Here is a 10,527-nt window from a genome sequence, read left to right as displayed (position 1 = left end):
CCCTTGTATTTATCTATGCACCATATCTTTATCCTTTCATCTGCCAATGGACATTTAGGTTGGTTCCATGTCTTGCCTATTGTAGACAGTGCTTCAGTGAACATTGTGGTGCATGTATGTTTTGGATTATATGTCCAGAAATGGTATTGCAGGACCATATGGCAACTCTATTTTTAGTTTTTGAGGAAACTCCATATTGGCTGCACCAATTTATATTGGTGCAATTTAATTCCCACCAACAGTGAGGGAGGGTTCCCTTTTCTTCACATGGTCGGTCTTTTTTGGACCTATACTCCCATCCATCCTCCCACGGGACTTAATGCCTCCCAAACATCATTTTTAGTTTTTGAGGAAACTTCCATATTGGCTGCACCAATTTATATTGGTGCAATTTAATTCCCACCAACAGTGAGGGAGGGTTCCCTTTTCTTCACATGGTCGGTCTTTTTTGGACCTATACTCCCATCCATCCTCCCACGGGACTTAATGCCTCCCAAACATCATACTGTTTCCTCTAGAAACATTTCAGTATAAATCTCTAAAAGATAAGATCTCTCTCCTTGAAAGAAGAACTGCAATATTGACACTTCCCTGGCAGTGCATTGAGGAAGACTCCATGCTTCCAATACAGGGGGCCGGGGTTCAAGCACTGGTCACGGAACTAGATCTAACATGCCACAACTAAGACCCAGTGCAGCGAAATAAATTTTAAAAAAAGTTTTTTTTAAAGAAGAAACTGCAATACTCTAGCACACTTAAGGAATTATTAACGTCTTTCGGGGAATTCCGTGGTTGGGACCCAGTGCTTTCACTGCCGTGGGTCTGGGTTCAATCCCTGGTTGGGGAACTGAGATCCAAGTTGTGTGGCGTGTCCAAAAACAAACAAACAAAAAAAAAACCCCAAAATACAAGAAACCACTTTTGGGGACTTCCTGGAGGTCCAACGGTTAAGAATCTGCGCTTCCACTGCAAGGAGCATGGATTTGATCTCTGGCCTCTGGTCAGGGAACTGAGATCCCACCTGCCTCATGGCATGCCCGCCCCCCGCCCCCCCCCCCCGCAAAAATAAATAAATAAATAAATGTCTTTTGAAATATATGGGATTACCTATTACTTATATTTTCTAAATGGGCAGTTGCCTGCAAGCAGTAATGCTACCAGGTAGATGCAGGCAGCTCTGGCTGAAACTTTGTTAGGAATTTTCCCATGGTCTGCGATTAGGGAGGTTCTGGCTGGACAGTTCCAAGGACATTAGACAGGATGGATTCTTCTGGAAGAAGGCAGCCCCTCCTCATGCCCCCAGCCCATCTCCCCCTAAGGCTGGAGCGATCCTCCTCCTCCCCCTCTGCCCCTTTGCAGACCTTCCATATCAGGGCTCTCCTTTCAGTCACCTAGCCTGTCCCACTCCTTGCCCTGCCCAGAATTCTCTTTTCAAATCCCCCTTCAAACAGGCCAATGTTTTGATTATTATTCTGTTGTAGAGATTAGAAAATTAGCTCTGGACAGAATTTTTCCTAATGTTTTGATTATTTCACTTCCAGGCTGGCTTCAGTAGAAGGAATTACTTCTTTAGGGCAAAGATGGTTTGTGAAATTTGTGGCTGTTTTCTACTCTTGACCCCTAGAGGCTGGGTTAGGTGGAAAGCTGAGAGGATTTTATCTAAAATCCTGTCTCCTCAACCATATCTAACCCCTCACTCCAGGTGATAAGAGCATATCAGTGCTGAATAGCCTTAGGGAAGGAGCTGGCTTATCCACACCCAGGGCTGCCCCACTTAATCTTACACTTAAGGAGCTGTGCTCTTTTCTAATCCCTCCCACCCATCTGAGAGAGGAGATTTTGTTAACTATTTGCTCTTCAGCATTTCAGTGGTGCTTAGCGACCTCATGGACTGCATGCCAGGCTTCCTTGTCCTTCACCATCTCCCGGAGCCTGCTCAGACTCATGTCCACTGAGTCGGTGCTGCCATCCAACCATCTCATCCTCTGTCATCCTCTGTAGTTAACTATTAGGTTGGTGCAAATGTAATGGCAGTTTCTGACCATTAATTTTCAGTCATTATAACTAAGCTCAAACACATCTTGACCATGACAATCAACACAGTTTTGCCAACGAGAAATAAATTTGCTTATTCCTGTAGCTTAAAACTCCGTGCCTCAGGATTCGAGGAACTCTTGGAAAGCATTCTCTGCCTCCTGCTGGTTGTGGAAACATTTTCCCTACAAAAGGTTGTTGAGATGCTTGAAGAAGTGATAGTTGGTTGGCAAGAGTTCAGGTGAATATGGAGGATGAGGCAAAACTTCCTAGCCCAATTCTTTCAGCTTCTGAAGCGTTGGTTGTGCGACATGGGGTTGGGCATTGTCGTGGAGAACAATTGGACCCCTCCTGTTGACCAATGGCAACCCAATCTAGTATTCTTGCCTAGAGAATTCCATGGGCAGAGGGGAACTCTCCAAGGGGTCCCAAAGAGTTGGACATGACTGAGTGACAAACAGATATGTTGACCAATGCTGGCTGCAGGTGTTGCAGTTTTGGGTGCATCTCATCGATTTACTGAACATGCTTCTCAGATGTAGTGGTTGGGAATCAGAAAGCTGTAGTGGATGAGTCAGGCAGCAGACCACCAATGACCATGACCATGAACCTGGCTGGGTTCAGATCCCAGCTCTCTCACCTACTAGCTGTGTGACCTTGGGCAGGTCCCTTGGTCTCAGTGTTCTCAGCTGTGAAATGGGGATATAGTCATATCTGCTTCAGAGGCTGCTAATCTGACCAGTAGTAAAAGTTTCCACGAAGTTTGGCTGGATTATGACTGGTTGCAGCACTCATTTAGGGAGTCAAACGGAAATGCATTTGGCTCCTTCTGGAACCTGTTTTCTCCTGTGCAAGGATCTCCAAGTTAGTGATGATGCTGGATCCTTAAATGTGATGGGAATTCTTCCCGGAACTAAAGAATATAAGCCCTCCTGCCTGGATACCTGACTAAGTAACCGCAGGTGTTCAACACCAAGGTCCTTACTCAGAGCCTGGTTAGGGACTCTCCAAGGGACCAGTGGTGGGGACGAAGAGACAGACTCTGGATCTTGGTGACCCTACCCCCTTCCTCTTCTGCGGATTCTGTTTGATGATTAATTCACAATCTGAACACAGCAGAAAGGAGAGGGTGTCTGGAGAATACCGGAGGCGTGGATGGGAGGAGCTGGCTCGTCAGTTGGGGTCGAAGCAGCAGGGAGGAGGGGGCGGGACAGTGAGGAGGGAGAGGCGGGCAAGACCACAGAGTCACAAAGAGCAAATGAGGGCTGGTGGGTGGTTCTGGGTTTTAAGAAGGGAGGGCAGGAGTATGAAAAAGGCGGAGGAGGCAATCAGGGCAAGTGATGGCCTGCTGGGGAGGAGCAGCATGCGAAGATGCAGGGTAGGACTCAGCCGGGGCTCTGCGCGGCCCGGAGGGGGCTGGCTGCCTGGGGCTGTGGTGCAAGTAGGGGAGAGTGGAGGGGATGGGAGTCTGGCAGGACGCCTTCGAGTCTGGGGACTTGAGGATAGGGCTGCGAGGCAGCTGACGGGGTTGTGGGGGGGGGGGGGGGTGTGTGACAGTCTTGGGGTGTGGCTGGCAGGGGCGGAACTGGTGGAGGCTGGAGGTCATGGATACTCTGACGTCTTGGCACTGGATCTCCAGCAGCGGCAGCCTGGCCTGGCGAGGACGGCATGTGGGCCTTCGGGGGCCTGCCCGCCAGTGTCGCCACTCCGGACCCAGAACCCGAGGAGGTGCTGGACCTGAACCAACTACCAAACGAGCTGCTCCGGGAGATGCTGAGCTACCTGCCCCCAAGCACGCTGCTCGGGCACTGCCACCCGGTGTGCCGCCACTGGCAGACCTGGTGGACGGCTGGGACCTGTGGCCCGTCATCCGCACCTGCCTGCCCCCTGCTGGCGACCCTGGGCCCTGCATCCTTGGCCGCTTCTGCGAGCGCAGACCCATAGGATGCAACCTTCTCCGGAACCCTCATGGCCTAGGTGGGGAGCCCAGGAAAGGGGTCCTCGTGGGAGTGGGAGGGTGGATGCGGCAGCCTTGTATTTGGTGGGGGCGTGGCAGGGGACCACAGGGGAGCCCCATGGGACTTTAACTGAACTCACAGGTGGACGACAAACCTGGGCACAAGTCTTTTTTACTTAACAAGTGGCTTCGGGCAGCCCACTCCAGTATTCTTGCCTGGAAAATCCCATGGACGGCAGAGCCTGGTAGGCTACCTTCCACAGGGTCGCAAAGAGTCGGACACGACTGAGCGACTTCACTTTCACTTTCCAAAAAACATAGCTTAGTGATGCACTGCATGATGGAGGGAAGCTATAGAGGCATTCCTGAAGTCTTTTCTCCATTCTGCCATAGTACTGGTAACAAGTAAATGTCCCTCCCTATTCCCCAAGGACTAGGGCGGTGGCGAGAACTTGCCTGCTCTTGACTTTTCGCCTTCTTTCTTAGATGGTTTCTAAAGAAGGAAGTATTGGACCTAGAGGAAGAGGGCCTGTGGCCAGAACTCCTGGATAGTGGAAAGACTGAAATTTCTGTCTCTGCCCGGTGAGCATGATTATAAAAACAGCCTTTAGCTAAGTGCTGACCTTGACATGAGTGATGTCATTTAGGCCTTCTAACAACCCCTTGGGCTTCCGAGGTGGCTCCGTGGTAAAGAATCTGCCTGCAATGCAGGAGAACTGGGTTGGATCCCTGAGTCAGGAAGATCCCCTGGAGAAGGAAAAGTAAAGTGTCAGTTGCTCAGTTGTGTCAGACTCTGTGTGACACCATGGACTGCAGCCTGTCCATGCAGTTCTCCAGGCAAGAATATGGGAATGGGTTGCCATGCCTTTCTCCAGGGGATCTTCCTGCCCCAGGGAATGAACCTGGGTCTCCTGCATTGCCATCAGATTCTTTACCATCTGAGCCACCTGGGAAGCCCATGTGGAGAAGAAAATGACACCCCAATCCGGTATTCTTGCCTGGGAAATCCCGTGGACAGAAGACCCTGGGGGGCTACAGACCATAGGGTCGAAAAAGAATTGGACACAACTTCAGTGACTAAACAACAACCTCTTAAGATGAAGGAATACTAATGACTTTACCACTCTCATAGCCTTAGTACTTAGCAGAGTTCACTCTCTGAATCCTCCCTTAACCCCAAAAGGAAACTGGATTGGAAAATGCCTGGCTGGATTCAACACAGATTCAACACATTCACTTAAGTCAAGAACAGAATGTTAAAAAAAAAAGAACAGAAAGTTGCCAGCAAATACCACCCTCAGCACCCCTCAAGCCCCATTCCCAACACTTCCAACCCAAAGGTAGCGCCATCCTGAATTCTGTTACCATAGATCAGTTTTATCCATTGTGATACTATATATATACATATATATTAATAAATATATTAATGTATTAATGTATATATGGTGTCATACATAGTGTGGATCTGGCTTCTTTCAATAATGTAATTCTTCTTTCAATATTTGTAAATTCATCCATAATTGTCTATAACTACAGTTAGTTTACATTCATGACTGTATAATATCTCATTGAATATACCATAATGTATCCATTTACCACTGATGGACATTAGACGTTGTTTTCTTTGAATGTTGCTGGGTATCTCTTCATCTGTTTATTTAGATTCTCCTGGATGCTTTTAAAACACTAAGAAAATTATACCTTAAATCATTACCACTGTTTAGTTCAGTTCAGTCACTCAGCCGTGTCCGACTCTTTGCGACCCCATGAACCACAGCACGCCAGGCCTCCCTGTCTATCACCAACTCCCGGAGTCCACCCAAACTCATGGCCATTGAGTCGGTGATGCCATCCAACCATCTCATCCTCTGTTATCCCCTTCTCCTCCCACCTTCAATCTTTCCAGGCATCAGGGCCTTTTCAAATGAGTCAGCTCTTTGCATCAGGTGGCCAAAGTATTGGAGTTTCAGCTTCACCATCAGTCCTTCCAATGAACACCCAGGACTGATCTCCTTTAGGATGGACTGGTTGGATCTCCTTGCAGTCCAAGGGACTCTCGAGTGTCTTCTCCAACACCACAGTTCCAAAGCATCAATTCTTCGGCACTCAGCTTTCTTTATAGTTCAACTCTCACATCCATACGTGACTATTGGAAAAACCATAGCCTTGACTAGACGGACCTCTGTTGACAAAGTAATGTCTCTGCTTTGTAATATGCTGTCTAGATTGGTCATAACTTTCCTTCCAAGGAGTAAGAGTCTTTTAATTTCATGGCTGCAGTCACCATCTGCAGTGATTTTGGAGCCCAGAAAAATTAAGTCAGCCACTGTTTTCACTATTTCCCCATCTATTTGCCATGAAGTGATGGGGCCAGATGCCATGATCTTAGTTTTCTGAATGTTGAGCTTTAAGCTAACTTTTTCACTCTCCTCTTTCACTTTCATCAAGAGGCTCTTTAGTTCTTCATTTTCTGCCATAAGGCTGGTGCCATCTGCATATCTGAGGTTATTGATATTTCTCCTGGCAATCTTGATTCCAGCTTGTGCTTCCTCCAGCCCAGCGTTTCTCATGAGGTACTCTGCATATAAGTTAAATAAGCAGGGTGATAATATACCTCCTTGACGAACTTCTTTTCCTATTTGGAACCAGTCTGTTGTTCCATGTCCAGTTCTAACTATTGCTTCCTGACCTGCATACAGGTTTCTCAAGAGGCAGATAAGGTGGTCTGGTATTCCCATCTCTTTCAGAATTTTCCACAGTTTATTGTGATCCACACAGTCAAAGGCTTTGGCATAGTCAATAAAGCAGAAATAGATTTTTTCTGGAACTCTCTTGTTTTTTCGATGATCCAGTGGATGTTGGCAATTTGATCTCTTGTTCCTCTGCTTTTTCTAAAACCAGCTTGAACATCTGGAAGTTCATGGTTCATGTATTGCTGAAGCCTGGCTTGGAGAATTTTGAGCATTACTTTACTAGCATGAGTACAATTGTACAGAAGCTTGAGCATTCTTTGGCATTGCCTTTCTTTTGGATTGGAATGAAAACTGAACTTTTCCAGTCCTGTGGCCACTGCTGAGTTTTCCAAAATTGCTGACATATAAGTGAATGGACAAGTGTGTGAATTGTTGGAGAGAAGAATAGCTGAATATAGAAGTGAGTAAAGAGATGGCTGACTGGTTGGATGAATAAAAAGAAAGATGGCTTGAGGGATCTTTAAAGATTAAACCGAGACTCAGGCTTCCTTAGTGGCACTAGTGGTAAAGAATCCACCTACCAGTGCAGGAGACCCAGGTTCCATCCCTGGGTTGGGAAGAGCCCCTAGAGGAGGGCATGGCAACCCAGGCCAGTGTTAGAGTCGGACACAACTGCAGTGACGTGGTATAGTAGAGCATATATACTCTTACATGTTATGTAGAACATAAGTGCATATATGGACATATCCATATGTGCTAAGATAAATTAATGTATATTTACATAGCCTTGTGTTTGTATTCTAGATTATCTTCTGGATATGTGTATATGGAATAAGAATATAAACTAAAGTGTTACAGGGTTTACTGCAGTGGTGAACAGTGAATAGAGGTGAGTTTTGTACTTACTGATTTTGCTTATCTGAATTTCTCACTTTCTACATGTGTGTCTAGCAATATAATGTTATAGACAAATATAAAGCATCCCCCAAATGCAATTTCTCTTCCTTTCCAGAAATACCTATGCTTATTTACTTACTTATTGTTTTTTAAATTTGCCTGAGCTGCGCTGCTTGCCTGGATCTTAGTTCCTTGACCAGGTATTGAACCCATGCCCTCAGAAGTGAAAGTGCAGAATCTTAACCACTGGACTGCAAGAGCATTCCCCAGATATAACCACATTTAGAAGACATCTTTTTTTTTTTTTTCCTAAGTGAGTTGGTTGCACTGGGTCTTCCTTGTTGCACTCAGGCTTTCTCCAGTTGGAGCAATCTGAGTCTACCCTTCATTGTGGTGCGTGGGCTTCTCACTGAGGTGGCTTCTCTTGTTGGGGCTCTAGGTGAGCAGGCTTCAGTAGCTCTGTGTCGTGTGAAATCTTCCCAAACCAGGGATCGAATCCATGCATTGGTAGGCGGATTCTTATCCACTGTACCACCAGGGAAGTCCTAGAAGACATCTTTGCTGACTCAATTTTTTGCTTTGTTATAGAGAATTCTAAGTTATAAGCAAATGTAGAGAGAAGAGTATTATAACTTCCATATATCTATTAGCCAGAAACGTGTATCAGCTTATGGCCAGTCTTCAATCCACACCACTATCAGTTCTCTCCTCTTATATATAAATATATTTAAAATATATTTTTATTTTGACAAAATCTCAAACTTAAAGAGGTATTGTAGTTATGGCACATAAACATTTTTTCTGCACATAAACATTTTTTCCCTATGAAACATTTAGTAAATTTCCAACTTGATGTACCACCAACATCACTACAAAATCTTTTTGTGTCTATTTTCTGCAAATACGGACATACTTCTACATAACTACAATAAAACCATTGGAATAATGAAGCTCATGTTGAATAAATAACAGAAAGGCTTAACATAGCTTTTCTCTCTTCTTGGAAATACGTGTTTGCAAGGTGAGCCCTGGCTGGCAGCTGGAAACTTGAATTTTGGAAGTGTTCCCAATGTTTCCTAACTGATAAGACAGCTCATTATACTTACTGTGCAACCAAGATGGTTTCTGCTTGACCCCTGCTTTCATTTGGGGAGTCCATAATTCTGTTACATCCCAGAAAGAGGGTCTTCCATGTCCAGGTCCCAGTGACACCCCAGGGTGCTGGGTCTCTCATGAGCTTCCCAGGACATCACTCATGTGTGACTGCATTTTTGTTGCTGCGGAAGGAGTTCACTCTGCATGAACCCCCCCCCCAAGGGAAGGGGGAGGACAGAGAAAAGAGGCACATGGATTCTCCCAGTCTCTGCCTGAGTGTTTTCCCCTGAGGATCCGGCTGTGCATCCTTTCTGCCCTCAGGAGTGAGTACATTTCAGGAGTGAGTCTGAGACAGACCTGGGACCTGGGACCCTTCCCAGCAGCGCTGCAGTGTTGGCACCTGGATGTACCTCTTCTGAACGTGCATGCGTGCTAAGTGGCTTCAGTCATATCCGACTCTTTACAAACCCATGGACTGTAGCCCGCCAGGCTCCTCTGTCCATGGGATTTCCCAGGCAAGAATACTGGCTTGGGATGCCATTTCTTCCAGGAGATCTTCCTGACCCAGGGATCGAACCTACGTCTCCTGCATTGGCAGGTGGATTCTTTACCACTGAGCCAGTAAGGAAGCCTGAGCCTCCGTTTACTCTTTTGTAAATGGGAGGAGCCATAGTACCCACCGCTTAAGATCCAGTAAGAGGTTAAATGAGTTTTCCATCTGATCACTTCATTATTGTTATTACTATTATTATTATTATTATTGTGTAGGTCAAGCAAAGGACAGTTGTGAGATTGACTTTGGGAGTGGTCCCTCCACGTCAATCTTTTGGAAGAGTTTGAGAGGGATCAAAGTTCCACTTTGAATGTCTGCTAGAATTTCCCAGTGGTGCTGGATTTTTCTTTGTAAGGAGTTTTAATTTTTTTAAGATTTATTTATTTATGCTTGTGGACTCCATAGTTGTGGTGCATGGGCTTGGTTACTCCACGGCCTGTGGTATCTTCCCGGACCAGTGATTGAACCCGAGTCTCCTACATTGACAGGCAGAATCTTAACCACTGGACTTCCAGGGAAGCCCCTGTAGGGAGTTTTTAAATCACAGAGTCTATTTCACTTCTGAACATAGGTTTGTTTAAAAAAAAAACAAAAAAACTATTTCCTCATGATGCAGTTTTTTTTAAGATTTATTTATGTATTTAATTTTGTCTGCACACAGACTCTCTAGTTGTGTCCTGCAGGCTCGAGAGCCCTCTGGCTCAGTAGCTGAGGCACATGGGCTTAGTTGTTCCCAGACATGTGGGGTCTTAGTTTCCAGACCAGGGATCGAACCCACATCCCCTGTATTGCACTGTACCAGCAGGGAAGTCCCCCACATAAGGAATTATTAATGTCTTTTAAAATACATGAGATCACCCATTACTGATATTTTCTAAATGAGAAGTTGCCAGCATGGAGTAATACGACCGGATAGGGTACACCAGAGATGCAGGCAACTTTGGCTGAACCCTTATTAGGAATGTTCACATAGTCTGCGATTTTGGATATTCCAGCTAGCCAGTTTGATGAGAAGCAAGTAGTGGATTCTTCTGGAAGCAGGGAGCCCCTCCAGACCCCCCAGGCCCATCTCCCCTCAGGCTGGAGCCCTCCTCCCCCTTCTCCTCCCCCTCTGCAGACCTTCCATACCAGAGCTCTCCCTCCAGACCCTACTGTCCCACTCCTTGCCCCACCAGCTCTTTCTTTCAAAAACCCCAAGGTGCACGTGTCTTCTCCAGATAGGTTGGTGCTTTGATTTTTTTTTTTTTTTGGCTGCACAGTGAGGCTTGTGGGATCTTAGTTCCCCAACCAGAGATCCA

General features: G+C 46.1%; 1 pseudogene; it reads left to right on the top strand.

Annotated features, from left to right (window-relative positions):
- The first annotated feature begins 3,702 nt into the window (after window positions 1-3,702).
- Window positions 3,703-9,020, top strand: LOC133055082 (F-box only protein 27-like; annotated as a pseudogene).
- The last annotated feature ends 1,507 nt before the right edge of the window (window positions 9,021-10,527 follow it).

Source organism: Dama dama, chromosome 4 (genome assembly GCF_033118175.1).
Source record: "Dama dama isolate Ldn47 chromosome 4, ASM3311817v1, whole genome shotgun sequence".
NCBI classification, from domain to species: Eukaryota; Metazoa; Chordata; class Mammalia; order Artiodactyla; family Cervidae; genus Dama; species Dama dama.
The sequence above is the reverse complement of the archived record's forward strand: the minus strand, read 5'-3'. Positions and strand labels throughout refer to the sequence as shown.